Source organism: Petaurus breviceps, unplaced genomic scaffold, assembly GCF_028583685.1.
Source record: "Petaurus breviceps papuanus isolate PSGF00001 unplaced genomic scaffold, PetGlider_PUasm1.0 79, whole genome shotgun sequence".
NCBI lineage: Eukaryota > Metazoa > Chordata > Mammalia > Diprotodontia > Petauridae > Petaurus > Petaurus breviceps.
Window position 1 is genome coordinate 25,351,713 of NW_027186523.1, and position 17,056 is coordinate 25,368,768.

At 35.4% G+C, this 17,056-nt stretch overlaps 1 protein-coding gene across 1 annotated transcript in view; it reads left to right on the top strand.

The window, feature by feature from the left end:
* LOC138175717 (voltage-dependent calcium channel subunit alpha-2/delta-1-like) overlaps positions 1 to 17,056 on the top strand; it is a 429,557-nt gene that overhangs the window by 166,832 nt on the left and 245,669 nt on the right. The window lies entirely within an intron of this gene.

Sequence of the window (17,056 nt, forward strand, 5' to 3'; positions counted from 1 at the left end):
AGCAGTGAATAGATAGCATTAAGGTGTTAACATTTTTAAAAATTCTCAGTGAATGGAGAAAATCACAGCTATACTCATGTTTTCTAAATTCTTTGCAAAGACTCTTATTATCTACCAGCACCACTCACTATGACAAATTAACTGTGACTGGTCTAAGCCTTTAGCTGTCAGACCATTGACTCTATAGCACAAATGACAGTATTAATACTATGATCCTTATTATATACTGCATGCAGTATCAACCAGACCCTATTTCCTTTTCATCATCTGTTGAATTTCATCTTCTGGAGTTATATCATCCTTTATAGGAGAAATAGGAGAAAGAGCTTTAGGCTAATTAAGTCAAAGGATTCAATATTATCCTCTTTACCTTTATGCTGGCCTCATTATTTAACTTCTAGCTTAACCTTAAAGAAAAGCATCTAGGACTGCCTGATGATTTCCAACACCCTTAGCCTTCTATTCATTAGGCCTTAATTGGGTACAGTCAACTGCAGCTCCTTCTATCTATAGCTACATTTCTAATTGGCACAAGTGATTTAGTAGAGAAGAGGATTTCCTTCAATGATTTAATATTGGCAACCAGTCATGGCTAATGAAACAGCACTTTTTGGGGGCAAATTCTTATTGTGTGCTAATAGTTAGCCATAGCATAAACTTTTGTTCATTAAAACTAATGTGAAATTAGCATGCTAGAGGTCTTAGAACCTCTCATTTTTTGTGAAATCTAGACTGTAGTCTAACCTATCAGTAGTGATTTTTGATCTGTGGTTAAAATCTTATGCTGAGACATATAAAAAGTTTGATATGATTATATTACACTGATGAATATTATTTAAACATCTGAAAAAGACAATCTTTACCTTTTAGAATTTTGTTGTTTTGACATGTTAAATTGCATATTACATTGGATGAAGGAACTAATTATTGTTGTTCCATCATTTCAGTCATGTCTGACTCTGTGACCTCATTTGGGGTTTTCTTGGCAAAGATATTGGAGTTGTTTGCCATTTTCTTCTCCAATTCATTTTACAGATGAGGAAACTGAGGCAAAGAGAGTTAAGTCCAGGGTTGCATAACTAGTGAGTATCTGAGTCCCATTTTGAACTCAGGAAGACAAGTCTTTGTGACTCCAGTCCCAGTACTCTATCCATTTAGCCACCTAGCTGCACTGCCCTCCCACCAGCTATTTATTACTTGAATTTTATTATAAAGTTGGCCATATTCTTACATTAAAAAAGTTAATAGAATGATAAAAGTGTAATATAACTTGGCTAAGATATATCTGCAAGAATTACTCACCTCTAGGCAATTGTGAATCTTTACAATCCCATCTCATGCTGACAAGTAATTATTCTGTTATTAAAGATAAACAAGAAAGATCTTTCAAAACTTGTTGCAATGTTAAACAGTGATTAAGGCAAAACAAGTCTTCCCCTTTACTAACCTGCATCAATCTACCTATAATTTAATGTAATTTGTAAATGCTTTGGGGGATTGTTATAAATGGTAACTTGCCTTATAAGTCATTAGCTACAGTTATAAAAACAATAAAGGTTTTCATTTATATAGCACTGTCAGGCTCACACATTGCAATAGCTGACTGTACTGAACCAAGCTATAGGAAATTGGTGTAAAACATTGACTGGAGACCCTGGTCATGGCCATGCCTAGATTCACAGAATATCAGGGCTGGAAGGGACCTCAGTATGATCTCTTCTGACCCATACCTGATTAGAGTTCTTCCTTCCAGGATCCTCAGTAGGCTCTTTGAAAAACCTCTGACAAGGAGAGGGCAGCTAGTTGGTGCAGTGAGTGGAGCACCAGGTCCAGAGTCAGGAAGACTCGTCTTTCTGAGTTCAGATCCTGCCACAGACGCTTACTAGTTATGTGACCTTAGGAAAGTCACTTAACCCTGTTTACCTCAGCTGTAAAATGAGCTGGAGAGGGAAATGGCAAACCACTTCATCAAGAAAACTCCAAATGGGGACATGAAGACTGGAACACAACTGAAACAACTGAACATGAATAACAACAAATAATGGAGAATCAGATTCCTTTCTGTAGCCTGACCTCCATCTCCATCGTGCTTTTTACTCTTATATTAGGACAGCTCTAATGATTACAAAATTTTTCCTTATGTTAAATGAAAACCTACCGCTTCCTTCTCTCTCTGTGTCTCTCCCTCTCTCCCCTCCTCCTCCTCCCACGTATACACACATATTTACATGTGCATGCAATATATACATATTCTGTTTACATATGTACACACATGTGTGTGTACATGTCTATAAATGTACATACATGCACATATATACCTATATGGGGGAGAGAGAGTCTCCCCCTCCACCAGAACGTGATCTCCTTCAGGAGGTGTGGACTCGTTTTTGCTTTTCACTTGTAATCCTAGCATTTAACATAATGCTTGCCACATAGTAAAGCCTTTTGGTTGGTTGGCTGGCTAACTCTATGTGGGTGTGCGCGTGGGTGTGTGTATATAAAATCATAAAGAAAAATTAATCTCAAGCAATAGGATACTATAAAGGAAAAAGACTTTAACTCAGAGTAAGGGGACCTGGGTTTGGATACCTTCTCTGATGCTTTCTCAGCTATGGGATTATGGTAAGTTAATATTTCTTAACCTCGGTTTCCTCATCTGTAAAAAGGAACAATGCCACTTACACTACCTAGCTCAATAGATATGTTTAAAGTGTTTTGTAGTTTGTTATTTCTTAGAAAATCAGGGCCATCACATTATTAATAGGTCATTTTTCCCAGTGCCTTAATTTTATAGATGAAAAAATGAAGACCCAAAAAATTTAATTACTTCACGATGATACAGCTACCAAGTGGTATAAAAAAGGACCACAGATTAGGTCTCCTGCCTCCAAATTCAGTGTTTCCATGAATAGTTATTGTCTTTCTCCAGACAAATTAATTCTAATCATCTTAGCGTTTTCTGTTTGCATAGTTACTATTTTAAAATTATAGAAACCTAGAAATATACATCGAATTTCTTCAGTGTACTGTAAGCAAAATGAATATTGGATTTGGACTCAGAGGACCTGAGGTTGAATGCCAGTTCTATCAGATGCAGTCTGTATGTGAGGAAGGCCCTAGTCTGAATGTCCTTCTAATTCAGGTTCAGAGATGAAATGAGGCACCCAGAAATCACTGAACAGTTTTTACAAAGGAGGTTTACTTTTCTATGACACAGGAAAGGTATGTATCAAAGATACAGTAGGCCCCATCCACAGTCTTCATATGGATATAGATCTAGTGAACACATCAGAGTATGGTGCTTCAAGTGATCTTTAGACATTTACCAAGATGGAGGGGCACTGGGACTTTTATTCCCTTATAGGTAACCAGGAAACTGTATCGAGGGAGGCAGGAAGCTATCAATTCTTTTAGGGAAAATAATTCTTTGTTTTAAGAAAATAGGGAGGGGCAGCTAGGTGGCACAGTGAATGGAGTCAGGAGGACCTGAGTTCAAATCCAGCCTCAGACACTTAACACTTAGTAGCTGTGTGACCTTGGGCAAGTCACTTAACTCAAATTTCCCTGCCTTCCCCCAACCAAAAAAGATCCCCCCCCAAAAAAAGAAAGAAAGAAAAGAAAATAGGGAACCTTGATTTGTTATTGCTGTATGACCTTATTCAAATTATTTATCCCCTCTGGCCCTTGCCCCAGATGAGGGAGTGGCTCGATCATCTCTAAGCTATAGCTCTAGGTTATAGATTTTTATGATGCTCTAGATTTCTAGAAGAGTTCTTTAAGGATTTCATTTATTTCAACCTCTTCATGCTACAGGTGAGATTGGCAAGGTCAAAGAACTATTTGATGGTAGACTTGGGATTCTAGAAATCAAAACATCTTCATTTTCAGTATCTGTAACCTTTCTATCTTTTTTTACCCATCTTGATCTGTCCCCAGGCTTTTCTCAGGACATTTTTTCTCATTCTTGAAAAACAGTGTGTTTTGTCTCATGTTAATCTCCAGACCCCCCCCCCTCCGTCCCCCACCAAATAAGATGAGAATTAGAGACAAAAGAAATCAGTGAAGTGAGTTACTGACAGTGGATGTGGTTTAGACATTGAATTCATGCTTTCCATGTTTGATTCACCGCATCCATTCATAAGCCATATTAAAAAAAATGAAATGAACTGCAAAATTCTATAATTTGTTCTCCATTTTCCTAAATACAGAAGATCTGGTGGCACAAAATAATTTAGGGATCCTATTCAGAGCTTATGTGTCTAGAGCAGAAAACTTGCTTTTGTGTTGTATTAAATTAGTTTAATTTACGTATGAAGCAAAAGGAAATTGTTTTGGTAAACAAAAAGAACATAATTAGAGAGCCAACTAGGAAGTATTAGCACCACGTGTAAAATTATTTGAGGTTTTAAAAAACTCCCACAAATCAAGAAATTTAAATTTAGAGTCCCTTAAGCAGCCAATTGATTCTCCAATGTTGTGGATGTGTTGCATTTTCAGTTATAGTAAACTGTATCATAATATATTTCAGGTAAGGAAAAGAATGAGTTATGAACACCGTGGGAGCCATAAGTTCTAAATGTTTGAGTTTGGTGGAGAGAAGGACATTTAAGATTTCATTCTTTTCATGAAATTAACTCAATGGTATATATTTACAAAGAGAGTATCATTAACAACTGACTTTTTTGTCTTTAACATTAAGTCATACAGTGTAATAACTAATTAATACACTTAATTAAATCTGGATCACACAGTGAGAAATACATATCTACTATAAAGCTAATAGGTTAAATTTTATGTTCAAATAAGCAGTGTATCATAATTCAAATGTATAAGTGTCTTTTTTTTTAAGCAATTGGGGTTAAGTAACTTGCTCAAGGTTACACAGCCAGTTATTTCTGGGTGTGGTGCTGAGTGTCTGAGCCCGGGATTCGATCTCCAGGTCGTCCCAACACTGGAGCCGGTGCTCTTACTCGCTGTGCTACCTGGTGGCCCCTTATAAGTATCTTTTTTTAAAAGGGGATTGTTACTAAATATTATTTTATGGTAATAATATTTAGGCCCTGAAATTTCCCAGGTTATATCTCTATCTCTCTGTTGATCTATTTACATATGTACATATATGTGTGTGTGTGTGTGTGTGTGTGTGTGTGTGTGGCTGTAGGTGTGTATATAAGCATGGAAATCATTGATAATCATTTAGCTAACTATACTCTAAGAAAGATTTGTTTTAAACTATTTGTCTTTGTGTTTTAAATACTTTTTTTCTATCATTTCTGCTAGTTCATCTTCACTGGAAAGTATTCAGTTGAGTATGTCCTGAGGAATAATGTGCTTTGCATCCAAGTCATGTCTGTTTAAAAAAAAAAAAAGTTATGCTTATGTGGGGGTAAGGGGATGGGTGGAAATGGGTGGTCCTCTTTCAATGTGCCTCATAAAAGGATCATAAGAATCTAGTTTGCTTTTACTTCATAATTAGAATCCTTTGAGTTTCCCTTCTTTTTTTTTTTAGACAATCACACAAAGAAGAAATGACAGCATAAGGGCAGCTAAGTGGTACAGTGAATAGAACACTGACCCTGGAGTCAGGAGGACCTGAGTTCAAATCCGGCCTCAGACACAACACACACACACACACACACAAAACTAGCCACGTGACCTTGGGCAAGTCACTTAACCCCATTTGCCCTCCAAAAAGCAAAAACAAAAAACAAATGACAGTATCTCACTTAATCTTTGAATTGATTGTATGATACTTTAGTCATACATTGTACAGTTTTTTAAAGGTTTATGATATTTATTGTTTTTATAAAATAGAGCTTACTCCCACTTCCTTAATCTTTTTGTAACAAATTAAGACAGTAAATACATTAATAGAGTGACATTATCTGCAAACACATGTAACATATCACACGGTGGAAGGAAAAGCAAATAGATTTCATTTTAAAACACCATGAAATTTTATGTAGTATATATTTAATTATATAATGCCCCTCATTCCAGTTAAGTTTTCCTTCAAAGTAGGCATAATCTTTTTGGTCATTTCTAGCTCACAGTTTCTCTGTGACTTTAAACAACATTGATGATTTTTGGCAAAGCTGACTTCTTTGATCTCATGTTCCATTAAAAAATATTGTTCCTATATACATAGGACTTATGTTTCTTTTCAGAGGAATCATTTTGTAATGAATAGAATGTTATACTTTGAGTCAGGTAAACTGGGGTTCAAATCTTGCTTCTGACACTCTCTAGCCATATGACGTTGGACAATTCGTTTCACCTTTCTGAGCATCACTTTCTTCATCTATAAAATAGAGCTAATGTCCTGATTACTTATCTTGCAGGAATATTATGAGGCTCTTGTTAGATAGTGTATGCAAAATGCTTTCTCGGCTTTAAAACTGTAAATGTCATTAACTATTTTCCTAGGATGAACTTGTTTTACTAAGTCATTTCACATTTTTACTGAACTTTTCTTATACTACTAGTAATGATGAAATAATAAACTATCAGCTTTGTTATATGTCTACCAGCTGGCAGGACTATTTGGAGAAAATCTCTTGTTTATTCACTCCATACTCTTGAGACTTAAAATTCAATTTATTTGAAATGTTCTATTTTTCAACTAGAATTTTAGCCATATGTACTGCAGTTGACATACATCAATTAAAACCAGAATTAAGAGGACAGGGAAAACAGCTGTTGGATAGAGTATTGTGATATATTCAACTATTATGTAGACTTTCAATACAAAATGAATATATGAATATAAAATATAAAGCATTTAATTTGGTGTTTTCTTTACTGCATCTGCTAGTAAGTATATTTTACCATGGAATAGTGTTGTGATGTGGGTAGTATTGTATTGCATTTCTATATTAGTCGGGTTGGGGGAAATGTTAACTATTTCAAAGGGTAGGAGGGTGTAGGTAGAAGGGAGACAGGTTTAGCAATTTTAATTTGCATCATTTTTTAATAGTTACCAGCCCTGTGGGTGTAGTTTTACATTTTCATAATTCTATATCTAATTATTGAATGAAATACTTTGGTCCTTGCTAAAGGAATTAGGGATTTCAACTAGTGAATGATGGGGCTATTGAGGGGATTGTAGAAATTTTGGGTGCCATGCTTCTGTTAATCCATCCAACTTCCTTATGGACAGATCTGCCCAGGTCACTCTTCTGCTGAAGATCCTACCACTTCATTTTTATAGATGAAGAAAATGAAGCCCAGAGATCTCAAGTGTTTGCCCAAGTCACATAATTAGGAAATAGCAGACCATGGATCTAAACACAGGCCTTATGATTCCAAATCTGTCACTCTGCCCACTGCCCCATGCTGCCTTTCAATAATTCATTCTGAATTACACTCCAGGGTGCCTCTTGTCTTGGGGGGACAAAGACTCAATCACTGATGTTGATTTTAAAATCCTTAAGAAGAAAAGCTCCTTTATAGGAAAGCTGAGAGGGTAAGATAATTAACATCTTTGAGTAATTAAAGTGTTCCACTGGAGGTGGTTTAAAAATGCCCACTTTGAAAAATAAGAATCAGGACAAACTAAGAAGAAAATAATATGTGAAAAAATGATGCATGAACTTTGTGCCATATATCCTAAGTTTTAACATTTCAATGGATATCATTTCCTTCTTTATAGTTATTACTAGTATTGTGGGCGTTGTTTGTGTTTTTCATTATTTTTCAATTCGGTTAAATAGATCCTTCAATTCAAAACATGTTAAAATTTAATGGCCTACAACATAACTGGGAGCTACAGGAAAAACTAAGATGAATAAAGTACAAAATCTGCCTCAAGGAGTTTGTAATCTAGAAAAAGCAGAGAAGGTATTAAAACAAATAATTGTAATATGAAGAAGAATGTGATAAAGTATTAAAAACACAGAGATGTGAAAATTGAGAGGACAGAAAAATCATTTTTGACTGGGGGAAATCAACAAATCAGTCTCATAGCTATAAGAATCTCAGAGGCAACCTTATCTAGGTCATATGTGACCAAGAATCCCCTCAATATCATCTTCAAGAAATGGTCATCCAGTCTTTAAGGACCTCCAGTGAAGATGAATACAAGATTATTTATTAAGTCTTGATATGTGCAAGGACAGCTAGGTGGCACAGTGGATAAAGTGCCAGGTCTGGAGTCAGGAAGACTAATGTTCCTGTGTTCACATCTGGCTTCAAACACTTACTAGCTGTGTGACCCTGGGCAAGTCACTTAACTCTGCTTCAGTATTCCAATTTGTAAAATGATCTAAAGAAGAAAATGACAAACCACTGCAGAATCTTTGTGGAGAAAACCACAAATGGGGTCATGAAGGGTCAGATATGACTGAACCAATGGAACAACAACAAGACAATGTACCAGAACCCATACTAGGTTCTGAGATGCAAAACCTAAAAAAATCTTTGCCCTCAAGAAGCTTAAATTCTATTGGGAGAGACATGTACATACATAAATATATACGGAATAAATTTATACAAAATAAAGAGATAGCTACTAAATCTGTGATTTCACTGGTGTAAGGATTTCCCAAATGAGGAGATTATTTTTACTAATGCAGGTTAGCCTCATTTCTGCAAATGAATATTCTTAGAGAATTTCCTAGAACACTGAGACATTAGGGACTTTCCTAGGTTAATAGGCAGTATTTTTCAGAGGTGCTTTCTATGTATTACACCATCCTGTCTCTTATGAACAATATCAGAGAATTTATAGGGGAGTCTCTAGCAGCTGGAGGTGGTAAAGAATGGATTAAAGAAAGAGGTGGCATTTGAGGTCATCTTTGAAAGAATCGTCAAGAGACAAGGGGAGAATAAGCAAGACATCTCAGACCCAGGGAGAGGACAACCTGTGCAAAGACATGAAGCTTGGAGAAGGAATGTCACGTGTCAGGAACAGATGGGAGATGGGATGTCATATGTGAGCAAGTAGCAAGGTGGTCAGTTTCCAGGGGTGGGGAAACTGAGGCCCTAAGGCCACATGTGGCCCTCTAGGTCCTCAAGTGCAGCCCTTGGATTGAATCCAAACTTTAACAAGGCAAGGTTTTAATTTTAGAAAAATCACCAATAAGGCAGCTGTGTGGAACAGAAAATGGAGAGCAGAGAATACTGAGATGGGGGTTCGGAGACACTTCATGAATGGCAAAGAGGGCTTGAATGAGGATGGTGATTATGGAAGTGAAGAGAATAAAATGGATTTAAATATGTCATGGAAGAGACTTGACAAGTCTTGAAAGATTATTTATGGGGCGGCTAAGTGGCACAGGGAATAGAGCACCAGCCCTGGAGTCAGGAGGACCTGAGTTCAAATCCAGCCTCAGACACTTAACATAAAAGTAGCTGTGTGACCTTGGGCAAGTCATTTAACCCCAATTTCTCTACCTTCCCCCCTCCAAAAAGCAAAAATAAAAAATTTAAGATGATTTACCAGAAGATGATTTGAATTTTTGGAACTCAGTAAGTAGGCGGAGGGTAGAGGGAAGTTCTTAAGAGGAATATGTTTTTTTTCTTTTTCTTTTTTTGCTTTTTAGAAGGGGGGAAGCAGGGCAATTGGGGTTAAGTGACTTGCCCAAGGTGACATGGCAGGAAGCATTAAGTGTCTGAGGTCAGATTTGAACTCAGGTCCTCCTGACTCCAGGGTGGGTGCTCTATCCACTGGACCACCTTGCGACCCCCAAGAGGAATGTGTTTGAGGGAAAATATAATTAATTCTGCTTTGAATGTGTTTGAATTTGAGGTGCTTATAAGGCATCCATTAAGAGATGTTCAGTTGATGATATGGGACTGGAGCAGAAGACAGAGAATGTGGTGGCCATATTAATCTAGGATCCATCTGTATAGAGATTCTTATTAGAGCTAAAGAGGTTGTCAAATAAGCTCACCCAGAGAGAACAGAGTCCTTAACAATCCAGTTAGGAGGTACAATATAGATGATGAGCCAGCCAAAAAGACCAAGGACTGGTGAGAGAGGCATGAGGAGAATACCATCACACAAACCCAGAGAGGAGAGAATACCCAAAAGGAAAAAGGTGGCCAACAATGTCACATTCCAGCAGAGAGGTGAAGGATGGGTACTGAAAAAAGACTGAGATTCCACAGTTAAGAAATCATTTGTAACTTTAGGGAGACCAGTTACAGTTCAACGATGAAGTGAAAAGCCAAATTGCTAGTAGTTGAAAATTAAATGAGCAGAGAAGGAGAGGCAATGGAGGTAGATAGCTTTTTCTGGGAATTTGGCTATGAAAGGAAGAATATTTAATAATAGCATTAGAAAATGGTAAGGTTGAATGGGGGGTTATTAAGGAAAGGGAGTCCTAGGCATATTTGTAGAAAGCGGGGAGATGATCTACTGATAGTTTAGGGAGAGAATGAATATTAAAGTATGGGGAATGGAAGAGAAAGGAATAAGCTTTTATATAACACCTGAAATATTCCAGACACTGTTCTAACTGCTTTTTGTAAGTATTTTATCATTTAATTCTCATAACAACCCTGTGTGGTAGGTGCTATTATCTCCATTTTACAATTGCTAAAAGTTGAGGTTAAAAGAAGCTTAAGTAACTTGCCTTCAGTTGCATAGCTAATAAGGGCCAGAGGCCAGCCTTGAACTCCAATCTTCCCAAATCCTGGCCCAGGCCTAAATCTACTCTGCCACCAGCTGCCTCACGGGGATGAACATGGGGATGATTACGGAATCAATCTGCAGAAAATGGAGGAGATGTAATCTAGGATAAAGTGATAGTGTTTGGTCTTGGTGAGAAAATGGACTCTCTCTTCATCAGAAGGTAGAATAAGTGAGTAGAATACTAAGAATGGTTGTTCAGCCATTTTCAGTCTTATACACTTTTCTATGAGCCTATCTGGGGTTTTCTTGGCAAAAAACACTGGAGTGGTGTGCTGGGTCCTTCTCTGGCTTGTTTTAGAGATGAGGAAACTGAGGCAATGAACATTAAGTGACTTGCCCAGGGTCATACTGCTAATAAATATCCCAGTTCAGATTTGAATTCAGGAAGATGAGTCTTTCTGACTTAGAATTATTTATCAACAAATTTTCTTTTTAATTTAAAGATTTTAACTAGACTTTCATTTTTACCAGTAATTCTGAATATTCACACTCTTCAAGTTAAGGTTTTTTTTTTTAATTTAGATATTGTTAGTGTCTCTTCTCAAACCTTGCTTTCTCTAAGCATGATACTTAAGTACACATATTATTTATTTTTCTTTGCATAAATAGAATTACAGAAAATATCTGTATGTCCACTTAGATTTCATTATATACTTACATATATGGTGTAAGTGTCAAGGATATGCTGTAACCACTTGAGGTTCTCCTGGAAAGTTTGCTGAAAATATGGTTAGATTTGGAGAGCCTCTTGTTTATGATTCTGCAAAAACTTCTGTAAAACTATTCTTTAACCTGTTATAATTGCTGCTGGGAATTGGTACCTCACACCAATTCTCCAGTGACGGTTACTGTCTAGTTTTTAATTCTGCTGAAGATGCTTTTGATTCTAGTATAATTATACATCACAGATTCTCCTGTTATCTGGTGTGGAAGTTAAAGACTAGCCTCTCAGAATTAAAAAGGACCTTGAACACACATACTGAAGTTGTTTTCCACTAAATACATGAAATCCCTCCTTAGTCCAAGTAAAGTGAAGAGCTCTTTTCCTCCTGGGGGGAGGGAGGGAGAGAAAGAGAAGAAGAAAGTAAAATGGGAAAGAAAAAAAGAAAGAAGTAAGGGAAGGCAAAAAGACAGGAAAGCAAAATTAGAGGAAGTCTTTAAAAAAATATCTTGTAATGGACCATTGTAATGAGGACCTTGAGGAATTAATAGATTCCTAAAACTCCCCAAAATATTGCAATTGCCTCTGTTATGGCAAAAGAACAAAAACTTTGAAAATAACATTTTCTTAGAATTTTTAAAGTAATAATTTTAGTGTGAATAAAATGGAGTCTCATGATAGGATGTAACAGATTGTTGATGATTACAATTCCTTTTATATATCTATATATAATGGATAATAGTGATCTTCAATATATTGTTTAATAGGAGCATTGCACAAATTGACATTTTTGAGAGCAGCCTAGTGATTTCTCTATTTAATGGATATTTTTTTAATTCACATAGGTGTTTTTTGTTGTTTTTATTGACTTTTTAAAATAAAACACCTCATTACTTTAAGTTAGTCACAGAAATCACATTTATATCTAATGAATAAATAAGAATTGATAATTTTTTTGCTATCCTGTCTCTAACCCTTCTCCCCTTCCACCTTCCCTTTGTTGAGAATTTTTAACTGGCTAAATTCAGAAAAGAACAGAAAAATTGCTTCCTTGGAAAATTTCTTTCTTAAAGTATATTTTCATCATGATTTATTTTGGGTTTCCATTTTTAAGGTGCATACGTATATGAATGTATTTACTATATAAAGAAACTATATTCAGTGGTAACTTATGGTGATTAATGAAAATATTGTGATAAAAGAGTAGACTATGTTTATATTAAAGCAGCAGGACCATTAAGAAATTAATAGATTTTTTTTTCTCATCTGTAAAATGATACTTGACTGCCCAACAATGACCTTTTCACTCAATCTGGCAATTGAAGTACAAAGACTAGATTTAGTCATTTTAGAGGCTTGCATATATCAAGAGTGAAGTTGAAAGTCTTTGGGTACAATTTTTTGTCATAGGAAAATATATCTCCATTCATTTCAATAGACATTTTTATAATTTTTTGTGGGGAGTGAGACAATCAGAGTTAAGTGACATGCCACTTATAGCTGGTAAGTGTCAAGTATCTTGGTCAGATTTGAACTCAGGTTCTTACTCCAGAGTCCTATTCACTGCATTGCCTACCTGCTCTTAATTAACATTTTTTAAGCACAGTGATAAATATATGGGATATGTTGTTGAAAAATTGTATAAGCCCCTGCCTTCAAAGAACTTAATATGCAATAGAGGGGAATCAGTGTGAACTTGGGTATTTAGTAGGATATATGGTAGCATGTGATATACCCATAAATGTGTACATGTGTGAGATATAAGTATTATGTTATCTATTTTAGTATTACATGTGATACCAAGTAGAATGTGATCAAGCATAAGAGATATCCAGGCAAAGTAATCTTGAGAAGGCTACTGAACAGTGTTAAAACAATGAGGTTCCTAAAATACTTCACATTATTTTCTTCCTATTTTGAGGTAGGGTGGCATAGCAAGTAGAGAGATAATAATGTTCAAATATTATCTAATAATTAATTCTAAGATTCATTTCTTAAATTAAGAGAGGAAAAATGGAAAATAATTGCTTCTGTATTTTCCTAGCTTATCAGCCAATCTTCATTAAAAAGTAAAATGAATTCTGTTTAATATTCTCCACCAAATGTAAATAATATTGGGTTTGCTGAGTGTTTGACAAGAGGCATAGTCATATCTTATTATGTAAATATTATTTCATTATATATTAACTAAATACACTTGAGACAAGTAATGATTTATTTTTTTTTAATTTTTTTTTATTTTCTTAAGCAATCGGGGTTAAGTAACTTGCTCAAGGTTACAAGGCCAGTTATTTCTGGGTGTGGTGCTGAGTGCCTGAGCCCGGGATGTGATCTCCAGGTCATCCCAACACCGGAGTTGGTGCTCTTACTCGCTGAGCCACCTGGCCGCCCCTAAGCAATTGGGGTTAAGTAACTTGCTCAAGGTTACACGGCCAGGTGTTTCTGGGTGGGTGCTAAGTGTCTGAGCCCGGGATTCGATCTCCAGGTCTTCTCAACACTGGAGCCGGTGCTCTTACTTGCTGTGCTACCTGGCCGCCCCATGATTTATTTTTTATTTGTTACCTAAATATTGTTAAGAAGAAGAAACTAAGATATTTTCTCCCATTTTATTTGAAATGAAAGCAACCATTTTTACTTTCAATGGATAGAAATCAGGGGCAGACTGATATTTTCTTCTTCAAAGAAAGGACACAGGGGAAAGGGGGAAAGAACACCTTTTTATAGAAGAAATACATTTTAAGAGCCCCCTCTCACAAGCAGTCAGTTGCCACTTAGCTTACTGGGACTCATGCTATTATGTGAAACAGAATAGATTGGGGCCTACAGTAGGGGGTTACCTTCCTAAGGTTTTTATCAATATATAATGCCATCTGGACCTGGGGGTTGTTTCTGCATTCATGTGGTTTTACTACACTTGGCAGTTAACATTGCTGCTTTTTTTGCCTGCATAAAAATACCCAAAATGAAACTTTTAAAACCGTGTGCCCTTACTGACAAAACCTTATGTTCTTTTTATTTTTTTGCAGTTTGCTCAACAGCTGGAAGTAGGCATGTTGTAGCATGGAAGTCATAAAACATAAACTCTTAAATTATTGCATTAATTTTCTATTTGTACATATCCATAGGAATCTCTCTGTTGTTTTTGTGGTTGTTGATGGGGAAGCTGCATTAAATACAAAGCAACATAAATCTTTGTAATGAATATCTAGTGATTTTAAAGACCCAAAATGATAATAAAATATATTTAGCTAATAACATTTCCTTTTATGGTTCTTGTCATAAGATTTAAAAGTGAAACCCATTAAAATGGGATGTATTAGTGAATAAAAATAGAATTTGAACCTGTAGTGTATATTTTTATGATATACACTTATACATGTATATGTATATTTAGCATATGTATATGCACATAGATGTATGTAATGCTTATCTACAAATGTATATATACCACCTGTATACATACATACACACATATGTTATATGTATGTGTGGATATATGTATGTGTTTAAAATGATATAGATATAGAATAGCTTGCAAGTATAGGTTATAGTATCCCTTGACATGACTTTTTTTAAATGAGTGATACAGCTATTTGGGATAATTTCCCTTTGTTTCTCTCTAGATTCAGTAACATAGGCTTTTAAATATGCTAAGCATGATTTTTAAAAAAATAATTTATTGGGGCAGCTAGGTGGCACAGTGAATAGAGCACCGGCCCTGGAGTCAGGAGGACTGAGTTCAAATCTGGCTTCAGACACTTAACACAAAAACCAGCTGTGTGACCTTGGGCAAGTCACTTAACCCCAACTGCCCTCCAAAAATTTTTTAATTTATTTATTATTAGTTTTCAACATCTACTTCCATAAGATTTTGAGTTACAAGTTTTCTCCCTGTATCTCTCCTCCCCCCCAAGACAGCATGAATTTGGTTATAATATATGTGTGTGTGTATAAAGTGGGGGGGGTGTGTATACACATTCATATTAAATCTATTTTCACATTAGTCAATTAACAAATTAAACTTGAAACTTAGAAATAATTATTGGAATATTTTACCGAACAACCCTCAAACACAGAACCTTATTGGAGATCTGCAGACCATTTAGAGCAGGACACTGCCTTGTTTTTTTAGCAAGACATTTATGACAAGTCCTACAAAAAATCCTTTCTTCCACATATTTGTACCAAGAGCTTTGTTTAACTTGTGCAATCTTGCAGAAAATTGGGAAGTTGTTTTTATGTCACAGTATATAATGTATATTTGGATTTATCCATGTGTATACAGTGGAGAAAATTCAAATTGTAGAAGAGCTGCTTATTTTCACTTTAATTCATGGTAAAGTGAAAGGTATTTTGAAGAAATACTTAATACACATTACAAAGAAGTAGTGACATTGAAATATCAAAATGATTTCAGATCATACCAGACTAGCTTTATTTCCTTTTGTAAAAGTAGTCCTAGATTAGCAAGACAGGGAAATGCTTCACATATAGCTTATCTAAATTATAAATACATCATTTGACAAACTTTTTCATATTATCATTAGAGCTGTGATGACTTGATATGGACTAGTGATAAGAGAAATTAGGTCAATTTAGAATTTTCTAAATCCAAAGAATAATCATTAATAAATAGTTCAGTGACAAATTGAATGAATGGTTTTACCAGAATGTCCATGGAAATTTCTTTGTCCCCAAAATGACCAACATGTTTTTCAGTAACTTTGACAATGTCATACATGGAATATTTATTAAATTTGTAGATATAATAAAGCTAGGGGAAAAAGCTGATACAAGGAATGTCTGAATCTGTATTCAATTAGATATTCACAGGCTAAAATACTGGGTCAAATAATTTAATATTAAATTAATTCGGAATAAGTGATAAAAATTTTTAACTTGTGTTTAAACATTCGACTTCCCAGGCACAATATTATAGTGAAATAATTAGACTTTCCCTGAAAAAAAAATGTTAAGGTTTTTTAGAGGAATGGAAGATTCATATGATTCAGCGGTATGACATAACTATCAAGAAAGCTGTTATGACCTTAGACTAAATACCGTGATATTCTCTCATACTTAGACCAAAGCTGGGTACAACTTTTTAAAAGGAAATGGGTAAACTGGAAAAGGACCATTAAAGAATAAATCTGGAAGAATAAGAAAAGCAGTATTCAATCATTTGAAGAACTGTTATGGAAATAAGAGAACAGACTTGCTTTTCTTGGCACCAGTTGCAGAACTGGGGATATTGGGTTAAAGTTTCAGAGTGGCAGATGATGGATTATTATAATATCAATGAAAACGAACAAACAAAACACTTTCTAGCAGTCAGAACTACCTATCTGTGGAATGGATTCTCCTGGGAAGAAGTGAGTTGCTGATCATTAGAAGTTTTCTTTTGACTGCATGAAATTGAAAAGTTTCTGTACAAATAAAGCCAATGTAACCAAGATTAAGAGGGAGGTGGGAAATTGGGAAAGAATCTTTACAACCTATGTCTCTGACAAAGGACTCATCTCTAAAATATACAGAGAACTGAGTCAAATTTATAAGAATACAAGTCATTCCCCAATTGATAAATGGTCAAAGGATATGAACAGGCAGTTTTCAGAGAAAGAAATTAAAGCTATCTATAAGCACATGAAGAAATGCTCTAATTCACTATTGATTAGAGAAATGCAAATCAAAACAACTCTGAGGTACCACATCTCACCAGTCAGATTGGCTAAGATGACAAAACAGGAAAATGACAAATG